Below are 17908 nucleotides of genomic sequence, written 5' to 3'. Positions count from 1 at the left end.
GTAGGCCAAACCAAACTGATAATTCAAAGAGACTTGCAAAGATAAACCAATCGTACATAAAAGAATTCAGAGAAGATTCAAATATTGTTCATAGATAATCTGGATCATAAACCCACAATTCATCGGATCTCGACAAACACACCGCAAAAGAACGTTACATTGAATAGATCTCTAAGAGAATCGAGGAGAACTTTGTATTGAGATCCAAAGAGAGAGAAGAAGCCACCTAGCTACTAGCTATGGACCCGAAGGTCTGAGGTAAATGTAACAACCCAAATTTTCAATTTGGAATGTTATACACTAGATCATCATTGCATATCATATTTTATTGCATTTTGGTTGATCCTAGAAAATTCTACACAACTCAAGGACCCTCGGAGAGAGTTGGGGATTTCGTTATTTTCATATTTGAGTTTTCTCAAATTTTGAAAATAGGATCATTTGATTTTATTTATTTTATCTTCAATTATTTCTATTACAAAAATATGAGAGAGGAAATAAAATGACTTTCTCAAAATAAAGAAATATTGAGGATTTAATAAAATAATCAAATAAGATTTTATTTTGGTTTTATATGCTATTTTATTTGAATTTAGGAAAAATGCGCATTTTTCAAAATTGAATTTAGGCCCCAAATAAATGTTCACCATGTGCGACTTGATTTTAGAAGACGGGGAAAATTTATTTCGGGATTTTTGGAGTCCATTTAGTATTCCTTTTATTTTTTCTGAGCGTAATTATTTCAAAAAAAGTCTGAACCGACTATGGGCCGTAACCGGCCAGGACTCCGCCTGGCCGGGAATTTTTGTAGCGCCGCCGAGGCCCGTGGCCAGCCCAGCTGCACCCCGCCTCAAACCCTAACCCTAGGCCGCCACCGCCTCCACCGCGCCGTCGCCCCGCCGCACCGCCACCGTCGGATCCGCCGCCGCCGGAGGTAGCTTTTCTCGTTGCCGGTTTTGTTTAGAAAACCGATTGGTTTTCCGTCGGTTTTGTTTGGTTTTTTTAGTTTCAGTTTTTTTAATAGATCGGTTTTTCCAGTTTATTTAGTTAGCGACCGTTCGCCCGTTCGTTCGTTTTAACGAACGTTCATCGTTTTTTTCTTTTTCTCGGATTAAATCCGTGATTTTTCTGATCGTGATTCCCGATCCGATTTTCGTTTTAGTCTAACTTTTCGCTCGTTTATCGGAATGAGACGATTCAAGCTCCTGGAGTTTCGTCTCGAAACCCTCTTTCCGTTTAACCAGCTTAAACACGTTTTTGCCACTGTAAAAATTGCCCTAGATCCAGAATAGTAAACGAAGCCTGTTTCTTTTGCCGTTTGTCTTTCGTTGCTTCGTTCGATTTGATTCTTTTTGCCAACCGGAGTACTTAAGTCGAACTTTGTGGTTAGATCTCTTATTTGAGTTTTACCTGTGCATTAGTGGAGTACTTATTGTATGCTTGTTTGTTTGCGATAGAGTACCCGGAGTGCGCCACTTGCTACTTCGAATCGCTAGGTTTTGCGGATCATCAGCAAGGCAAGTAACACTTTGATCATACCTCCTACAACCCAGTTTTATTGCATTAGATCAATCCTCACACATTGCATGATTAGGATATAATTAAAATGAGGGTATTGGGAAGTAGTAGATGTGGTAGAACCTATTACCTATTTTATTATCAAACCTAGGGGAGTTACTTCTACGTTTGCTTATTATGCCATGCTATGCTAGTAGACGTGGATTGGGTGAGTGTATCCATGACAGATGTGAGATTTCTAATTAATGGTTTATCTAAGGTGGCAACTTAAGTACACATCTAGGTGGATTGAGGCACCTGGGTAGTCCAGCGATTGCCTGTTTTCTTTTGGACCACCACCCAGGCTCAAAGGGATCATGAGATTATTCATGCTAGAAACTTCCGTGTGCAGCCACAAGCTACTATGGGCTCTAGCATAATTGAGTAGGTTGTGCGAACTCTTACCGTGGTAGACTAGCAGATGTAGGGGAAAGTAGGTGTAACGGTCTACCCGATCGTAAGGTGCTAGCGCTTCTGAAAGACTATGTCTCGGTCATCCGTTTCTCAAACACCATGTAGTGCGAGAAATCAAACGGAGGCAATCGAGTCTTGTGGGGAAAGGTGCGCAAACCTCTGCAGAGTGTATAAACTAATCATGGTTAGCCGTGTCCCCGGTTATGGACATCTTGAGTATCTAGCACTTGGATTATCATGTGAATCTCATCATGCTACTCTAAAATAAATTTTGTTGGGTTTTGTTTAATGTTGATGTTTAATTGGAATTGAGAATGCTGTCGACCATTCTCAATGTTTAACAACTACCATGATAGTTAAATAAAATTTATTCCTTTGCAGTAGGGAAAAATTGGCTTTACGCAAAACCGTAACCATAGAGCTTTCCACCACCCAAATATGCATATAGTATAGCTTATTTCATTCCATTACTCTCTATGTGTTACATTGCCAGCATATTCCATGTGCTGACCCGTTTCAAGCTGCAACATTAATGTTGCAGGCTTTTCAGACGATAATTAAGGTGCCTTTAGGTCGTGGTTCTATACTCAGTGATGCCGTTGGAGTTGATGGACTCACTTATCTTCCAAGCCTTCCGTTGTTATTGTTATTAGATGGCCTTAAGCCATATTTATTGTAATAAGTTCTCTTTTGAGACACTCGATGTAATAAGTGTGTGGTTGCTACTCTGTTATAAATCCTTCAAGTACTGTGTGGTGTCAGCATTACTGATCCAGGGATGACACCTGAGCATAGAGATTGGACCGTTTAAGGTCTGGTCGCTACAAGATAGTATCAGAGCACACGCTGACTATAGGACACGACCACTAAGCTAAAGACCTAGATCACCACTCACTCTCTTCTCTTTCAGACTTCTCATCTTTTCTACTCTTTTAGGATCGCAGAGGCATGGAACAAGTTCACGCAACCGGATGAAGGTACACCCTTTGGACGTCACTTGAAGGAAGTTACTAGATACCTGAACATAGGAGTACCAAGCTTCACCGGAACCTACAACGCCACTCTACCTGAAGAAGACCGCTGGATGATTCAAGTTCAAGTTCCAGGAAGGACGTTCATGCCAGTCACTGATCCCATAGTGTTTTCTTTTGATGCACCAACTTGGAGTCTAGGAAAGAGCATGGCAGCTCACATCGCCATGGGACGCATTGGAGAAGTTTACCGCAATGATCTCAAGGATACTATCTACCAGATTTGTGGGCGCCAAGATGAGCACTGGGAAATGATCAGCACCAGGAAGGATAGATCAGTTGCAGCTTTTATCCAGGAGTTAAACCAACACATTCAACGTCAGGAGAACCAGATGTGCGCCGACATGATAGATCTGAAGAAGGCGAGGACAAGAATCAAGGAACTGGAGGAAGAACTCAAGGCTACACGTGAAGATTATGAAGAGGAAATCGAAGTATTCGTGGAGAAGAATGACGATCTGATCAAGAAGATTGGAATATTTATGGGAGGCCCTACACCAGTAGAGGAAGACGAAGAACCCAAGGAGATTCGCCCAGAAGACTACATCATCATCGACGACACCGACTCGGATGCAGATGATAGCGATGATGACTATGTTGATGAAGCTGGAGCAGATATCATGGAGTCTGCAACTGAAGAATATTTCTAGTAAACCACCCCATCAGTAGTAGTAGTCCACCATGTAAATATAGTAGTCCGAGCACTTTTGCGATAGTTAGATCGATTGTATGCCCTTGTTTGATTGATTGAATGAAGTGAATTGTTTGCTTTTGCCTCATGTGCATATGGGTAGTGTTTTATCTTTAGACCCCTCTCTATTCTTAAATCTCATCTTTTCTAAACCCTTAGATGCCTCCGAGACGTGACCCCGGATTGACCTTCCCACCGGAGCTCACTTAGTTGATCCAGCAGCAGAACACATTGATGCAGTTGCTAGTCCAGAATCAGAATCCGGGGAACAACAACAACAACAACAACAACAACAACCCACCACCACCACCTGTTGATCACTTAGCCCGTTTTCTTGGGCTGAATCCGCCGGTGTTTTCCAGTAGCACTGAGCTGATAGTAGCAGATGATTGGCTCCGCAAGACAGCTAGAGAATTGACCACAGCAGGATGCACAGATGCGGAAAAGGTGAAGTTTGCCGCACATCAACTGGAAGGACCCGCAGCATCATGGTGGGAGAATTTCACAGCCACTTTCCTTGTCGACACTGTCACGTGGGACCAGTTTCAGCAGGCTTTTCGTACTGCCCATGTTTCAGCAGGAGCTATGGCCATGAAGAAGCGAGAGTTTCACAACTTGCGTCAAGGAGGATGGACAGTTGGCCAGTATGTGGAGGACTTTAGTAAGCTAGCACGTTATGCCCCAGATGACGTTGCTACGGATGCAGCTAAGCAAGAGAAGTTTCTAGAAGGACTGAATGATGAGTTGAGCATGCAGTTGATGGTAGCAACCTTCAACAACTACCAGGAGTTGGTAGATCATGCTCTCATGATTGAAGGGAAGCAGCAGCAGATTGAGAATCGCAAGAGGAAGTATGGACAAGGGAAGTACAATTCAGGAGCTCAGCAGAAGCCATGTTTTACCCCTAGACCGGGAGGACATTTTTACATGGAGGAGGTAGCTCGCACAACCACAATGGCACCAAGAATGGTAATGGAAATGGAGGAAATAACGGCCAGAACCGCACCAACCCATCAACCCCAGCCAAGAGAGACCTAAGCCAAGTCACTTGTTTCAAGTGCCAGAAGACCGGACATTATGCCAACGAATGTCCTGAATCACAGAATGGTAATGGCAATGGAAGCTTTGGAAAGAAGCCGAACCCTTTCAATAGGGGACAGGTGAACCACGTTAACGCGGAGGAGGTTGAAGAGCAGCCAGATGCAGTAATCGGTAAGTTTTTGGTTAAGTCATTTACTACACTTGTTCTTTTTGATACTGGTGCATCGCATTCATACATATCAAGGGGATTCATGGATAAGTATAACCTGCCCACCAAAGTTCTTAGAACACCTATGTTAGTAAGCTCACCAGGAGCGGAGTACATGGCTAGCCAAGGATGTTTTCAAGTGCCATTGAGTATAGGTAGGCATGTGTTTCCCGCGGATTTAATCATTTTGGAATCACAAGGTTTGGATGTAATTATGGGTATGGATTGGCTGTCGATGTATGGAGGAAACATCGATTGCGCCAGTAAGTCAATTTTTCTCACCACCCAGAAGGAAGAAGGATCAAGTATGTATCCCGGCATGTGCCAAAGAGGAATCAGGTAAATTTTTTAACAGGAGTTGTGCAGGAGGAAGTACCAATGGTGAAGGATTTCCCGGATGTATTTCCAGAAGAATTGCCAGGCATGCCACCGGATAGAGATATTGAGTTTTTGATTGAGCTTTTGCCAGGCACAGGGCCAATATCAAAGAGACCATATAGGATGCCCGCAAAGGATTTGGTGGAGATTAAGAAGCAGATTAAGGAGTTACTGGATAAAGGATATATTCGCCCAAGTTCTTCGCCTTGGGGATCTCCAGTACTTCTAGTGGAGAAGAAGGATGGATCGCTAAGGATGGTTGTTGATTATCGAGGATTGAATGAAGTAACCATCAAGAACAAGTACCCACTATCGATGATCAATGATCTGTTTGATCGATTGCAAGGAGCTAAGGTATTTTCCAAGATCGATCTGCGATCAGGATACCACCAGTTGAAGATTTGAGAACAGGATATACCTAAAACGACTTTTACCACCAGGTATGGGCTGTACGAGTATACCGTTATGTCATTTGGTCTGACTAAAGCACCTGCATATTTTATGAACATGATGAACAAGGTGTTTATGGAGTTCTGGATAAGTTCGTCGTGGTGTTCATTGATGATATCCTGGTTTACTCGAAAAATGAAGAGGACCATAAGGAGCATTTGCGTTTGGTTCTTGGAAAACTCAGAGAACATCAATTATATGCCAAATTTAGCAAATGTGAGTTTTGGTTGAAGGAAGTTGGATTTCTCGGACACGTTATATCTGGAGAAGGTATAGAAGTAGATCCCACGAAGGTTGATACCGTGACAAATTGGGAAGCCCCAACAACAGTTTGAGAGATCCGGAGTTTTCTTGGACTTGCAGGATACTACCAGAGATTCATTGAGAATTTCCCAAAGATTGCGAAGCCTATGACGGAGTTGTTGAAGAAAGATACCAAGTTCATATGGACTGAGGAATGTGAGGCTAGTTTCCAAGAGTTGAAGAAACGTTTAGTTACCTCACCAGTGTTGATTTTGCCAGATCAGACCAAGGATTATGAGGTGTATTGCGACACTTCACGTCGAGGACTTGGAGCAGTGCTTATGCAGGAAGGAAGAGTTGTTTCATATGCCTCACGACAGCTTAAGCCTCATGAGTTAAATTATGCTACGCATGATTTGGAGTTAGCAGTCGTAGTGCATGCATTGAAAACCTGGAGACACTTTCTCATTGGAAACCATTGTGAGGTGTAGACGGATCACAAGAGTTTGAAGTATATTTTCACGCAGAAGGAGTTGAATCTCAGACAAAGGAGATGGTTGGAGCTCATCAAGGATTATGATATGAAATTGCATTATCACCCCGGAAAGGCTAATGTAGTAGCTGACGCATTGAGCCATAAAAGCCATGTCAACACCTTAATGACGGGAGATTTACCAAGGGAGTTAGCCAAAAATCTTCGTGAGCTATGTTTGGAGATAGTTCCGAGAGGCTATGTAGCAGCATTGGAGATTCAGTCTACTTTGATGGATAAGATCAGAGAAGCCCAGAAGACTGACAAGGAGATTGCCTCTATAAAGGAGAAAATGAGCAAAGGAAAAGCTAAGGGATTTCATGAAGATGAGCATGATACCTTATGGTTTGAAGACCGTGTGTATGTGCCTAATGATTTGGAGATCAGGAAGTTAATTCTGCAAGAGGCCCATGATTCACCTTATTCGATTCACCCAGGCAATACCAAGATGTATTTGGATTTGAAGGATACTTTCTGGTGGACCGGAATGAAGAAGGATATTGCGGAGTATGTAGCAATTTGTGATGCATGTCAGAGAGTAAAGGCAGAGCATCAGAAGCCAGCAGGATTGCTGCAGCCATTGCCGATACCCGAATGGAAGTGGGATAAGTTAGGCATGGATTTTATCACAGGTTTGCCCAGAACTCGTTCAGGCTATGACTCGATTTGGGTTGTAGTCGATCGTTTGACAAAGGTAGCACATTTCATCCCAGTGAAGAGTACCTATACCAGTGCAAAGTTGGCAAAGATATACATGACCAGAATCGTATGTCTACATGGAGTTCGAAGGAGCATTGTATCAGATAGAGGAACCCACTTTACCTGAAAGTTCTGGAATCAGTTGCATGAAACTTTGGGTACCAGGCTAGAGTTCAGTACAGCTTTCCATCCGCAGACAGATGGACATACCGAGAAAGTCAATCAGATTTTGGAGGATATGTTGAGAGCTTGCGCGCTAGATTTCGAATCTAGTTGGGACGAGAATTTTCCATATGCAGAGTTCTCTTATAACAATAGTTATCAATCTAGTTTGAAGATGGCCCCTTTCGAAGCCTTGTACGGAAGGAGGTGCAGGACCCCATTGTCGTGAGATGAAGTTGGAGACCGCCAGTTGTTTGGACCGGATCTGATTAAGGAGTCTGAACAGAAAGTGAAATTGATTCGCGATAGGCTCAAGGTAGCTCAGTCCAGGCAGAAGAGCTGCGCAGATTCAAAACGCAAGGAGACAGTTTACGAAATCGGAGACCGAGTTTATCTTCGAGTATCACCACTTCGAGGAGTTAAGCGCTTTGGAGTTAAGGGAAAGTTAGCGCCACGTTTTGTAAGCCAATAGAAAGTTATAGAGCGTATGGGAGAAGTAGCCTATAAGTTGGAATTGCCTGAAGGATTGTCAGGAGTTCATGACGTATTCCACGTTTCCCAGTTGAAGAAGTGCCACGCAGAGATGGCTGATATACGCGTATGGGAGAAGTAGCCTATAAGTTGGAATTACCCGATGGATTGTCAGGAGTTCAGACGTATTCCACGTTTCCTAGTTGAAGAAGTGCCACACAGAGATGGCTGATATACCGCTGAGAGATACAGTGCCGCTGGAAGCGATTCAGTTGGACAGTGATTTGACCTATCAGGAAAAACCAGTTAAGATTCTAGAGTATGCTAGTCGAGTCACCCACAGCAAGGTTATCAAGTTTTGCAAAGTTCAGTGGAGCCACCACACGGAGGATGAAGCCACCTGGGAGCGAGAGGAAGAATTGCTGAAGGACCACCCTCACCTATTTTCTAGCCAACCCGAATCTCGATGGTGAGTTTCATCTTAAGGGGGGTAGGTTGGTAACATACCAAATTTTCAATTTGGAATGTTATACACTAGATCATCATTGCATATCATATTTTATTGTATTTTGGTTGATCCTAGAAATTTCTACGCAACTCAAGGACCCTCGGAGAGAGTTGGGGATTTCGTTATTTTCATATTTGAGTTTTCTCAAATTTTGAAAATATGATCATTTGATTTTATTTATTTTATCTTCAATTATTTCTATTACAAAAATATGAGAGAGGGAATAAAATGACTTTCCCAAAATAAACAAATATTGAGGATTTAATAAAATAATCAAATAAGATTTTATTTTGGTTTTATTTGCTATTTTATTTGAATTTAGGAAAAATGCGTGTTTTTTAAAATTGCATTTAGGCCCCAAATAAATGTTCATCCTGTGCGGCTTGGTTTTAGAAGCCAGGGAAAATTTATTTCGGGATTTTTGGAGTCCGTTTAGTATTCCTTTTGTTTTTTTCTGAGCGTAATTATTTAAAGAAAAAGTCCGAACCGACTCTGGGCCGTAACCGGCCACGACTCCGCCTGGTCGGGCCTTTTTATAGCGCCGCCGAGGCCCAAGGCCAGCCCAGCCACGCCCCGCCTCAAACCCTAACCCTAGGCCGCTGCCGCCGCCCCGCCGCCGGACGACCGCCGCGCCGCCCCGCCGCCGCCGGAGGTAGCTTTTCTCGTCGCCGTTTTTTTTGGAAAACAGATCGGTTTTGTTCGGTTTTTTTAGTTTCGGTTTTTTAATAGATCGGTTTTCCGGTTTATTTAGTTAGCGAGCGTTTGCCCGTTCGTTCGTTTTAACGAACGTTCGTCATTTTTTCTTTTTCTTGGATTAAATCCGTGATTTTTCTGATCACGATTCCCGATCTGATTTTCGTTTCAGTCTAACTTTTCGCTCATTTATCGGAATCAGGCGATTCAAGCGCCTGGAGTTTTGTCTCGAAACCCTCTTTCCTTTTAACCAACTTAAACAAGTTTTTGACACTGTAAAAATTGCCCTAGATCCAGAATAGTAAATGAAGCCTGTTTCTTTTGACGTTTGTCTTTCGTTGCTTCGTTCGATTTTATTCTTTTTGCCAACCGGAGTTCTTAAGTTGAACTTTCTGGTTAGATATCTTATTTGAGTTTTACCTGTGCATTAGTGGAGTACTTATTGTATGCTTGTTTGTTTGCGATAGAGTACCCAGAGTGCGCCGCTTGCTACTACGAATCGCTAGGTTTTGCGGATCATCAGCAAGGCAAGTAACACTTTGATCATACCTCCTACTACCCAGTTTTATTGCATTAGATCAATCCTCACACATTTCATGATTAGGATCTAATTAAAATGTGGGTATTGGGAAGTAGTAGATGTGGTAGAACCTATTACCTGTTTTATTATCAAACCTTGGGGAGTTACTTCTACGTTTGCTTATTATGCCATGCTATGCTAGTAGACGTGGATTGGGTGAGTGTATCCATGACAGATGTGAGATTGTTAATTAATGGTTTATCTAAGGTGGCAACTTAAATACACATCTGGGTGGATTGAGGCACCTGGGTATTCCAGCGATTGCCTGTCTTCTTTTGGACCGCCACCTAGGCTCAAAGGGATCATGAGATTATTCATGCTAGAAACTTCCGTGTGCAGCCACAAGCTACTATGGGCTCTAGCATAGTTGAGTAGGTTGTGCGAACTCTTACAGTGGTAGACTAGCAGATGTAGGGGAAAGTAGGTGTAACGGTCTACCCGATCGTAAGGTGCTAGCGCTTCTGAAAGACTATGTCTCGGTCATCCGTTTCTCAAACACCATGTAGTGCGAGAAATCAAACGGAGGCGATCGAGTCTTGTGGGGAAAAGTGCGCAAACCTCTGCAGAGTGTATAAACTAATCATGGTTAGCCGTGTCCCCGGTTATGGACATCTTGAGTATCTAGTACTTGGATTATCATGTGAATCTCGTCATGCTACTCTAAAATAAATTTTGTTGGGTTTTGTTTAATGATGATGTTTAATTGGGATTGAGAATGTTGTCAACCATTCTCCATGTTTAACAACTACCATGATAGTTAAATAAAATTTATTCCTTTGCAGTAGGGAAAAATTGGCTTTACGCAAAACTGTAACCATAGAGCTTTCCACCAGCCAAATATGCATATAGTATAGCTTATTTCATTCCATTACTCTCTATGTGTTACATTGCCAGCATATTCCATGTGCTGACCCATTTCGGGCTACAATGTTAATGTTGCAGACTTTTCAGACGATGATTAAGGTGCCTTTAGGTCGTGGTTCTATACTCAGTGATGCCATTGGAGTTGATGGACTCACTTATCTTCCAAGCCTTCTGTTTTTATCGTTATTAGATGGCATTAAGCCATATTTATTGTAATAAGTTCTCTTTTGAGACACTCGATGTAATAAGTGTGTGGTTGCTACTCTGTTATAAATCCTTCAAGTACTGTGTGGTGTCAGCATTACTGATCCAGGAATGACACCTGAGCACAGAGATTGGACTGTTTGTGGTCTGGACGCTACAGTAAACTACTCACACATCATCGGAGGGGCCATGGAGTTGATGTAGAGGCCCTCCGTGATTGATGCCTCCTCCGGCGGAGCTCCGGAAAAGGCCCCAAGATGGGATCTCTTGGGTATAGAAGGTTGCGGCGGTGGAAATAGGGTTTCGTGGTGCTCCTGGATGTTTGCGGGGTATATGAATATATATAGGAGGAAGAAGTAGGTCAGTGGAGCAACGAGGGGCCCACGAGGGTGGAGGGCGCGCCCAGGGGGGTAGGCGCACCCCCTGCCTCGTGGCCTCCTCGTTGATTGCTTGACATCCACTCCAAGTCTTCTGGATCACGTTTGTTCCAAAAATCACGCTCCCGAAGGTTTCTTTCTGTTTGGACTCTGTTTAATATTCCTTTTCTGAGAAGCCCGTTATCATCCAAAACAGATAATATAATTGCATGGAACAATCAAAAATTATAGATACGTTGGAGACGTATCATCATAGTGCTTAGGTGAAGCCCTGCGTCGGTAACTTCATCATCACCGTCAACACACCGTCGTGCTGACGAAACTCACCCTCGGCCTCAGCTAGATCAAGAGTACGAGGGACGTCACCGAGCTGAACGTGTGCAGATCGTGGAGGTGTCATGCGTTCGGTACTTGATCGGTTGGATCGCGAAGACGCTCGACTACGTCAACCACGTTACTTAACGCTTCCGCTTTCAGTCTATGAAGGTACATAGACACACTGTCCCCTCTCATTGCTATGCATCTCCTAGATAGATCTTGCGTGATCGTACGAATTTTTTTGAAATACTGCGTTCCCCAACCAGCATCCGAGCCAGTTCTATGCATAGATGTTATATGCACGAGTAGAACACAAAGAGTTGTGGGCGATAATAGTGATACTGCTTACCAACATGTCAAACTTTGATTCGGCGGTATTGTTGGATGAAGTGGCCCAGACCGACATTACATGACCGCGTTCATGAGACTGGTTCTACCGACGTGCTTCACACATAGGTGGCTAGTGGGTGTCTGTTTCTCCAACTTTAGTTGAATCGAATGTGACTACGCCCGGTCCTTGTTGAAGGTTAAAATAGCACACTTGACGAAAAATCGTTGTGGTTTTTTGATTCGTAGGTAAGAACGGTTCTTGCTAAGCCCGTAGCAGCCACGTAAAACTTGCAACAACAAAGTAGAGGACGTCTAACTTGTTTTTGCAGGGCATGTTGTGATGTGATATGATTAAGACGTGATTATATAAATTGTTGTATGAGATGATCATGTTTTGTAACAAAGTTATCGGCAATTGGCAGGAGCCATATGGTTGTCGCTTTATTGTATGAAATGCAATCGCCATGTAATTGCTTTACTTTATCTCTAAGCGGTAGCGATACTCGTGGAAGCAATAGTTGGCGAGACAACAACGATGCTACGATGGAGATCAAGGTGTCAAGCCGGTGATGATGGTGATCATGACGGTGCTTTGGAGATGGAGATCAAAGCCACAAGATGATGATGGCCATATCATATCACTTATATTGATTGCATGTGATGTTCATCCTTTATGCATCTTATTTTGCTTAGTATGGAGGTAGCATTATAAGATGATCTCACACTAAATTTCAAGGTATACGTTTTCTCCCTGAGTATGCATCATCGCTACAGTTCGTCGTGCCGAGACACCACATGATGATCGGGTGTGATAAGCTCTACATTCACATACAACGGGTGCAAGCCAGTTTTGCACAAGAAGAATACTCAGGTTAAACTTGACAAGCCTAGCATATGCAGACATGGCCTCGGAACACTGAGACCGAAAGGTCGAGCGTGAATCATATAGTAGATATGATCAACATAGTGATGTTCACCAATGAAAACTTCCCCATCTCACGTGATGATCGGACATGGTTTAGTTGATATGGATCACGTGATTATTTAGATGACTAGAGGGATGTCTATCTAAGTGGGAGTTCTTAAGAAATATGATTAATTGAACTTTAATTTATCATGAACTTAGTCCTGATAGTATTTGCATATCTATGTTGTAGATCAATAGCTCGCGTATAGCTTCCCCGTTTTATTTATGTTATGTTCCTAGAGAAAACTATGTTGAAAAATGTTAGTAGCAACGATGCGGACTAGCTCCGTGATCTGAGGATTATCCTCATTTCTGCACAAAAGAATTATGTCCTTAATGCACCGCTAGGTGAAGGACCTATTGCAGGAGCAGATGCAGATGTTATGAACGTTTGGCAAGTTCGGTATGATGACTAGTTGATAGTTTAGTGCGCCATGCTTTACGGCTTAGAACCGGGACTTCAAAAACGTTTTGAACGCCACCGAGCATATAAGATGTTCCAAGAGCTGAAATTGGTATTTTAGACTCATGCCCGAGTCGGGAGGTATGATACCTCTGACAAGTACTTTGCCTACAAGATGGAGGAGAATAGCTCAACCAGTGAGCATGTGCTCAGAATGTCTGAGTACTACAATCGCTTGAATCAAGTGGGAGTTAATCTTCCAGATAAGATAGTGATTGACAGAGTTCTCTAGTCACTATCGCCAAGTTACTGGAACTTCGTGATGAACTATAATATGCAAGGGATGAGGAAAATGATTCCCGAGCTCTTCGTGATGCTGAAATCAACGAAGGTAGAAATCAAGAAAAGCATCAAATGTTGATGGTTGACAAGACCACTAGTTTCAAGTAAAAGGTCAAGGGAAAGAAAGGGAACTTCAGGAAGAATGGCAAGCAAGTTGTCTCTCCCATGAAGAAGCCCAAAGCTAGACCCAAGCCTGAAACTGAGTGCTTCTACTTCAAAGGAAATGGTCACTGGAAGCGGAACTGCCCCAAATACTTGGAGGATAAGAAGGATGGCAAAGTGAACAAAAAGTATATATGATATACATGTTATTGATGTGTACTTTACTAGTGTTCATAGTAGCGCCTGGGTATTTGATACTGATTCAGTTGTTATGATTAGTAACTTGAAACATCAGGTACAAAATGAACAGAGACTAGTTGAGGGCGGGGCGACAATGTGTGTTGGAAGTGATTCCAAGGTTGATAAGATCACCATCGCATACTCCCTCTACCTTCGAGATTAGTATTGGAACTAAATAAATGTTATTTGGTGTTTGCGTTGAGCATAAATATGATTGGATCATGTTTATTGCGATACGGTTATTCATTTAAGTCAGAGAATAATTGTTGTTCTGTTTACATGAATAAAATCTTCTATGGTCTTACATCCAATGTAAATGGTTTACTGAATCTTGATCACAGTGATACACATAATATTGATGCCAAAAGATGCAAAGTTAATAATGATAGTGCAACTTATTTATGGCACTGCTTTTTAGGTCATATTGGTGTAAAGCACATGAAGAAACTCCATGTTGATGGGCTTTTGGAATCACTTGATTATGAATCACTTGATGCTTGTGAACCATGCCTCATGGGCAAGATGACTACAGACTCCGTTCGCCGGAACAATGGTGCGAGCCACCGACTTATGGAAATAATACATACTGATGTATGTGGTCCAATGAGTGTTGAGGGTCGCGGCATGTATTGTTATAATTTCTGACCTTCACAGATGAATTGAGCAAATATGAGTATATTTAGTTAATGAAACACAAGTCTGAAACATTTGAAAAGTTCAAAGAATTTCAGAGTGTACTGGAGAATCATCGTAACAAGAAAATAAAGTTTCTACGATCTGATCATGGAGACGAAATATTTGAGTTACGAGTTTGGCCTTCAGTTGAAACAATGTCGAATAGTTTCGCAACTCACGCCACCTGGAACACCAAAGCGTAATGGTGTGTCTGAACGTCATAACCGTACTTTATTAGATATGGTGCGATCTATGATGTCTCTTACCGATTTACCACTATCATTTTGGGTGTTATGCATTAGAGACAACTGCATTCACGTTCAATAGGGCACCATCTAAATCCGTTGAGACAACACCGTATGAACTATGGTTTGGCAAGAAACCAAAGCTGTCATTTCTTAAAGTTTGGGGTTGCGATGCTTATGTGAAAAAGTTTCAGCCTGATAAGCTCAAACCCAAATCCGAGAAGTGCGTCTTCATAGGATACCCAAAAGAAACTGTTGGTTACACCTTCTATCACAGATCCAAACGCAAGATCTTTGTTGCTAAGACTGGATCCTTTCTAGAGAAGGAGTTTCTCTCAAAAGAAGTGAGTGGGAGGAAAGTACAACTTGATGAGGTAATTGTACCTTCTCCTGAATTGGAAAGTAGTTCATCACAGAAATCAGTTCTAGTGATGCCTACACCAATTAGTGAGGAAGTTCATGATGATGATCATGGAACTTCAGATCAAGTTACTACCAAACCTCGTAGGTCAAGCAGAGTACGTTCTGCACTAGAGTGGTACGATAATCATGTTCTGAAAGTCATATTACTAGACCATGACGAACCTACGAACTATGAGGAAGTGATGATGAGCCCAGATTCCACGAAATGGCTTAAGGCCATGAAATATGAGATGGGATCCATGTATGAGAACAAAGTATGTACTTTGATTAACTTGCCCGATGATCGGTGAGCCATTCAGAATAAATGGATCTTCAAGAGGAAGACAGACGCTGATAGTAGTGTTACTATCTACAAAGCTTGAATTGTCGCAAAAAGGTTTTCAACAAGTTCAAGGTGTTGACTACGACGAGATTTTCTCACTCGTATCAATGCTTAAAAGTCTGTTCGAATCATGTTAGGAGTTGCCGCATTTTATGAAACCTGGCAAATGGATATCAAAACTACATTCCTTAATGGATTTATTAAAGAAGAGTTGTATATGATGCAACCAAAAGGTTTTGTCAATCTTAAAGGTGCTAACAAAGTATGCAAGCTCCAGTGATCCATCTATGGACTGGTGCAAGCATCTCGGAGTTGGAATATACGGTTTGATGAGTTGATCAAAGCATATAGTTTTATACAGACTTTTGGAGAAGCCTGTATTTACAAGAAGTGAGTGGGAGCTTTGTAGCATTTCTGATATTATATATGGATGACATATTGTTGATTAGAAATGATACTGAATTTCTGGATAGCATAAAAGGATACTTGAATAGAATTTTTCAACGAAAGACCTCGGTGAAGCTGCTTACATATTGGGCATCAAGATCTATAGAGATAGATCAAGACGCTTGACAAATTTTTCAATAAGTACATACCTTGACAAGTTTTTGAAGTAGTTCAAAAATGGAATAGTCAAAGAAGGAGTTCTTGCCTGTGTTGCAAGGTGTGAAGTTGAGTAAAGACTCAAAACCGATCACGGCGGAAAATAGAAAGAGAATGAAAAGTCATTCCCTATGCCTCAATCATAGGTTCTATAAAGTATGCTATGCTCTGTACCAGACCTATTGTATACCTTAGCATGATTTTGGCAAGGGAGTACAATAGTGATCTAGGAGTAGATCACTGGACAACGGTCAAAATTATCCTTAGAGGACTAAGGAAATATTTCTCGGTTATGGAGGTGATAAAAGATTTCATTGTAAAGATCTACGTCGATGCAAGCTTTTGACACCGATCTAGATGACTCTAAGTCTCGATCTAGATACATATTGAAAGTGGGAGCAATTATCTAGAGTAGCTCCGTGCAGAGTATTGTAAACACAGAAATTTGCAAAATACATACGGATCTGAATGTTGCAGACCTGTAGACTAAACTTCTCTCACCAGCAAAACATGATCACTCTTTGGGTGTTAATCACATAGCGATGTTGAAAGCAAAAGTGCTCCCTGGGTGGTTTTTGTAATTAATGTCAACATATCTCTTTTTGTACTAATGATTTTATCTAGTATATTTCAGATAAGTTCAACAGATGGAGTGGAGTGGACAAGAAGATGTGGAACCCCTTCAAGATGATAAGGACAATGGATTGGCTCAAGCCCAAATCTCAAGACTCTGCATTTTGCTTTTAGTGATCCAAGATCACGTTGAGTCCATAGGAAAGCCAATAATATTAAAAGGGGATGAGGTGTTGCTTAATGGCTTGCTTGCTCAAAGTACTTAGTGATGTGCTCCAAAGCCCTCAGCCACTTTCTCATATCCACATATGTCCCAAACCACAAGTCAAACTCGGCCCCACCGAAATTTTCCATCCTGCGCCACCGAGTTCACTTGACATAGCCACAACCAAAAACACTAACCAATTCGGTATCACCGATGGAATCTCGGTCTCACCGAGACGGGCTTGCAAACTCTCTGTTACCTACTGCAATAATTTCGGTCCCACCGAGATATGCAATCGGTCCCACCGAGTTTGCTTGACCAACTCTCTGTTTTTCTTATTACCAAAATCGGTCTCACCGAGTTTGTGTAATCGGTCAAACTAAGATGAGGTTTTACCCTAACCCTAGCACATCAGTCCCACCGAGTTGATCACGTTGGTCCCACCGAAAATCCTAACGGTCACATTATGAATTGGATCGGTCTGACCGAGTTTTCTGATTCGATCCCACTGAGTTTGGTAAATTGTGTGTAACGGTTAGATTTTGTGTGGAGGCTATATATACTGATGTCCCACAAGTATAGGGGATCTATCGTAGTCCTTTCCATAAGTAAGAGTGTCAAACCCAACGAGGAGCAGAAGGAAATGATAAGCGGTTTTCAGCAAGGTATTCTCTCCAAGTACTGAAATAAGTGGTAACAGATAGTTTTGTGATGAGATAATTTGTAACGAGCAACAAGTAACAAAAGTAAATAAAGTGCAGCAAGGTGGCCCAATCCTTTTTGTATCAAAGGACAAGCCTAGACAAACTCTTATATAAGGAAAAGCGCTCCCGAGGACACATGGGAATAACGTCAAGCTAGTTTTCATCACGTTCATATGATTCGCGTTCGGTACTTTGATAATTTGACATGTGGGTGGACCGGTGCTTGGGTGCTGTTCTTACTTGAACAAGCATCCCACTTATGATTAACCTCGATTGCAAGAGTCCGCAACTACAACAAAAGTATTAAGGTAAACCTAACCATAGCATGAAACATATGGATCCAAATCAGCCCC

This window comes from Triticum urartu, chromosome 3A (assembly GCF_056163025.1).
Source record: "Triticum urartu cultivar PI428250 chromosome 3A, HENAU_Tu73, whole genome shotgun sequence".
Taxonomy (NCBI): Eukaryota; Viridiplantae; Streptophyta; class Magnoliopsida; order Poales; family Poaceae; genus Triticum; species Triticum urartu.
Note: the sequence above shows the minus strand (reverse complement) of the source record.